Raw genomic sequence first — 6,206 nt, 5'->3', positions numbered from 1 at the left:
TTCAAACATTTTCTTGTCATCACATTTTCAAAACATTTTCTTGTCTGATCACATTTCCAAAACATTTACTTGTCTGATCACATTTTCAAAACATTTTCTTGTCTGATCACATTTTCAAAACATTTTCAAAACATTTTTGTCTAATCACATTTTCAAAACATTTTCTTGTCTGATCAAATTTCCAAAACATTTTCTTGTCTGATCACATTTTCAAAACATTTCCTTGTCTGATCACATTTTCAAAACATTTCCTTGTCTGATCACATTTTCAAAACATTTTCATGTCTAATCACGTTTTCGAGCTAATGAAACATTTTCTTGTCTGACACATTTAAAAACATTTTTCTTGTCTTATCACATTTTCTTATAAAACAGGTTTTTCTTATTTACACTTTCGATTCGTTTTTAACACTTTCGATTCTGTTTTCTATATTTACTTATAAAGACCTTCCCTTAAAGCGTATTTTCTTCGAGCTAATGAATATGTCCTTCTTCCTCTCAGACAGTTTTCACTTGTAATAATAACTGTGAGGTTTTCTATATTTCTAAATTACCCGATTCTGAAAGGTTTTTCTGATATTTACCAATAATTATTTCGATTCTGAGAAGGTTTTCTATATTTACTTCTTATAATTGTATCGATTCTGAGAAGGTTTCTCTATATTTACTTCTTATAATTGTTTCGATTCTGAGAAGGTTTTCTATATTTACTTATAATTGTTTCGATTCTGAGAAGGTTTTTCTATATTTACTTATAATTGTTTCGATTCTGAGAAGGTTTTTCTATATTTACTTATAATTGTTTCGATTCTGAGAAGGTTTTTCTATATTTACTTATAACTGTTTCGATTCTGAGAAGGTTTTTTTATATTTATTTATAATTGTTTCGATTCTGAAAAGTTTTTTTTTTATATTTACTTATATTGTTTCGATTCTGGGAAGGTTTTTAGTTTCCTGTAAGAGAAAACTATTGTGCCGGCTTTGTCTGTCCGTCCGCACTCAGATCTTAAAACCTACTGAGGCTAGAGGGCTGCAGTTTGGTTTGTTGATCATCCACCTTCCATTCATCAAAAATACCAAATTGCAGCCATTTAGCCTCATTAGTTTTTTATTATATTTAAGGTTAAAGTTAGCCATAATCGTGCATCTGGCTACGATACATGACAGGCCACCACCGGGCCGTGGTTAAAGATTCATGAGCCGCGACTCATACAGCATTATACCGAGACCACCGAAAGATAGATCTGTTTTCGGTGGCCTTGGTTATACGCAGTACAGACAACTCGATTGCGCTGAAGAAACTTCGGAGCATTTTTTACTTGTTTATATTTATTTATAATTGTTACGTGGAAATAGTTCCTTAAATATGCTACCACTTATTAACGCCATTTTCTTTAGCAATACTACCCTCATCGACAAAGGAATGTACTTAGCATGTTCTAAGCAGACACATTTATTCTAAAGTTTATATGTTCATTAACCTTTTATTCCACGTTGGCCTTTCTAGTATCACTTCTTTTTGCCTTCAACCACTTGCTCAGATTCGTTACTCTGTTTTCATGTATTCCCTTCCATTTTTTTTTTTTTACTTTCCTGTTTCACTTTCATGTACATTCGCTTGTATGGCTACACGGAAAATTATCTTATTGACAAGCTGCTGACCCCAGAACTGTCCTTTTCCTTTCCCTAAATCTCTAATTTGATCACAGTTTCACTAAGTGTATACTACATATATAAATATAAATATAAATATAAATATATATATATATTTATATATATATATATATATATATATATATATATATACATATATATATATATATATATATATATGTATACTGTATATTTATGTGTCTTCAGCTGACCCAAGACATTGTGGCATTTGTACATTTCCTAAGAAGCGAGCTCCTCTTGGTCGCTTCAAGACAAACCGATGAAAATTTGATAGGACGAGCCCGCGTATGACAAGGAAAACATATTATTGTCCTCAAGAATTCAACGTTATCGATGATGCTGAGAGAGAGAGAGAGAGAGAGAGAGAGAGAGAGAGAGAGAGAGAGATCAGGGAACAAATGCTAATTATTATATTATATTATATATATATATATATATATATATATATATATATATATATATATATATACATATATATATATATATATATATATATATCCATATATTTCATATATATATTATAAATTCATTATATATATATATATATATATATATATTATATATATATATATATATATATATATATACGTATATACGTATATCCATATATTTCATATATATATATATATATATATATATATATATATATATATATATATATATATATATATATATATATATATATATATATATATATATATATATATATATATATATATATCTCAGTAGAAATACAAATATCACTGTTTTTCAACTACGGATTTTACCCAAATTTTAAAAAATTGTCTCTCTTTCACAGTGAAATCACGAATGCCCAGTTCTATTTTATTCTACCCCTAGTGTCCTCAAAGCCAACATGTTATTTCTGTAAATTATTATCTTACCTTATCCTTTCTACTCCTTCAGCCAGTCTTAAAAAGATTTCGAAAATCGACGGAGGGGCCAATGTGGATATGATTTCTTTATGCATCCGGCTTACTTATAAATTTGAACTCCAAGTTGAAAAGGTACCGAAAATTCGTTTTCCATATCCTGACATCTCCGTAGGGGATTTAGTGCCGTCAGTGCACCTCACGGGGTGCACTGTAGGCATTACTAAAGATTTTTTGCAGTTTCCCTTCGGCCCCTAGCTGCAACCCCTTCCATTCCCTTTATTGTACCTCCATTCCTATTATTTTTCTTCCATCTCGCTATCCACCCTCTCTTAACAAATATTTCATAGTGCGACTGCGAGGTTTCCCTCCTGTTACACCTTTCAGACCTCCTCTTCTCAATTTCATTCCCAGCGCTGAATTCCTCATAGGTCCCAGTGGTTGGCCTTTGGCCTAAACTCTATAATCAATTCAATTCAAATTCATATCCTGAGAGACTAAGGTGTATTATCCCATCTTTTTACTATTTATTTTCCCTCGTCGTGGAGTACCTCAGTGGCTGGGTAAAACAAGAGCTGTGAGAGACAGAGCCCTTACCAATTTCCATAGGTTCAGTCATTCGCTGTAGTAAGTATTTCTGAGTCTCTGAGTATTTCTGAGTCTCTGTACATGGCGTTCTTCGTTCTTGTTTGCAGGATAACTTAGGCTTTTGTTTAACCTTACCTCTCCTCGTGATCACGTTTGTTGCCTCATTTATGATTCATAATCTAGAACTCAGTCAGCATTAGAACTATCGGAAGATAAGATTTGCATTATATATATATATATATATATATATATATATATATATATATATATATATATATATGTGTGTGTGTGTGTGTGTGTGTGTTTGTGTTTGCGTGTGTGTAGATATATATTATTTATATAAATATATGCACGTATACATTGATAAATATATGTGTGTCTGTGTGATTTGTGTGCATATTTACCAAATTTTCAAGTTTTCCATCTACAAGCGTTGACGCTTCACTAATAATCATCCAAATTATATTAAGTTAATTTTATACACAAAAAAGTGTTCTTATTAATGTGGTTATAAATATACGTTATTCATGTATGAATACCTATTGATATAAGCGCATAATTACACTCTTGTAATTTAGCCTAGCATTACCTATATTTTCCAAGAGCAAATTTCCACGATATCTTATGAACATTTTGAGGCTAATGTGAAGTGTGGAATTTTCGCCTGAGATGGGCGCCATAATTTATCAAACAACCTTGTCTCCTCTACTATCGTTTCCATTAGGTTTAGGTCCGATCATTAATCCTCGTCCATTTTTATCACGCGATTTAAGGGATATTTTGTTGCTGGAATGAATCCATTACCTCTCGGTTGAAGGTGAACGTTCTTTATGAAATATATATGAGCGTTGGCTCTTGGGGAAGAGAGTATATATATATATATATATATATATATATATATATATATATATATATATATATATATATATATATATATATATATATATATATATATATATATATATATATATATATATATATATATATATATACATATACATATATATATATATGTGTGTATATACAGTATATATATATGTATATATACATATAAAAACATGTGTATATAAATATAAACATATATATATATATATATATATATATATATATATATATATATATATATATATATATATACAATCATGAAGCTACAAATGTCGCTTAATATCAAATTCACGCTGCCTCGGGAATATCTCCGATGGAGAATTATCACCGAAGGGGAATTTATATAAGTGATAAATGAATTGGTATCTTCGGGACGCGAACCCTTGACACGGACCTATTCAGCGACTCAGTAGACGTTACCACCGCGCCATTTCTATACACATGTATATATATATATATATATATATATATATATATATATATATATATATATATATATATATATATATATATATATATACATATATATACTCTTCTATATATATATTATATATATGTGTGCATATATGCATTTATATGTATGTGTATGTATATATATACATATATATATATATATCTATATATATATATATATATATACTATATATATATTTATATATATATATATATATATATATATATATATATATATATATATATATATATATATATATATATATATATATATATATATATATATATATATATATGATATATATAGAGCCAGACAGACAGACAGACAGACACAGACAGCGACAGACTCAATAGAATTCTACAGCCATTCCCAAAACCACAAGTTGCTTTTGTTATGGTGTCTGTAAACATATGACGAAATCCAGCGCCACTCCGTCCCCAGAAGCCAAAGTAATTTCCGGAAGAGACACAAAAGAAAAGGGGTTCATAGGACATCAAAGCGGATCGTTCGTGCCTCCGGAGTCTATGATCGTCCCTTTACGTTTCCATAATCATTCCGTTTCGTTTCCGGTGTGTTCTGAACAAGCCTTGTTGTTTCCTCATGAATGTATTAGGAGTTCTGTAATGTCGATAGCTATCTCCCTTTCATTGTATTGATCGTTTGAATGTTGTTCGTCCTATATGTATATTTCGGACATAATACTAAGTCATTGTCAAGGTACTATGTTATTGTTCTCTAAGTAATACAAACGTTTTCGTCCCTTTACATTTCCATAATCATTCCGTTTCATTTCCGGTGTATTTTTGAGTGTCTTAGGAATTCGTAATGTCAATAGCTATCTCCTTTCATTTTATTGATCGTTTGAATGTTTTTCTTTTGTATATTTCAAACATAATACTAAGTCATTGTCAAGGTACTATGTTATTGTTCTCTAAGTAATGCAAACGTTTTCTTCCTTTCCACGACTTTACTCTTGCATTTCTCCTTACATTTTCTTTTGCTTCAGTTCTCAGTCCTTTTGCTATGTATTCTTTTAATCCTCTTTTTACAGGTGCATGAACCCTTGACTATTATCTTCATAGTTCTTTCCTCAACGAAAATATCTGGCAAGCTTATTTCCAGTCCAGCGGTTACGTCCATTAACGTTTTTCAGAACGCGCAAATCAGTCCTGTTCTCCAAAAAAAAAAAAATCTCTATCTGTTGTTTGAAGGAATAGTTTTCCAAGGCACATTTTCTGTTTTACTTTCCTCTAATTATAGTACATCGAATTCTCTAAAATTCTCGCCACGCAGCCAGATTAATTTCCAACTACATATCATATTAAAATAGATAAATCTATTGTTTGTGTATAAGATAAGTTAAAAAGTTAAAGTCCTCCTGGGCCTCCGTAGGCTCATAGGGCAGGTGCTGATCTCCTATTTCTTAGGCCGACAGCTAGTTGGGGACAGGCCCCACTGCCTATGGCACTTGGCCAGTACTGATATAGAATGTGTGAATGGTCATTTATTTAATTTTCTCTATAACTTATGGAATTCCGATGAACGTTTCATAAATTTGTATTTTTTAACCAATTAGAAAGTTGATCAATTAAAAACACAAGGAAAGAGATCATTTAATCTAAAATTACTTCGTAATATTTTCTTGAAAAACAACACGAAATATTCAAGTGCCAGGGATAGAAAAGCTCAAAAAATAAGAGGAAAATTTCTGATAAACAACCACTTCATTTATA

The sequence above is a fragment of the Macrobrachium rosenbergii genome, chromosome 22, assembly GCF_040412425.1.
Source record: "Macrobrachium rosenbergii isolate ZJJX-2024 chromosome 22, ASM4041242v1, whole genome shotgun sequence".
In the NCBI taxonomy this organism is placed as follows: domain Eukaryota; kingdom Metazoa; phylum Arthropoda; class Malacostraca; order Decapoda; family Palaemonidae; genus Macrobrachium; species Macrobrachium rosenbergii.
The sequence above is the reverse complement of the archived record's forward strand: the minus strand, read 5'-3'. Positions refer to the sequence as shown.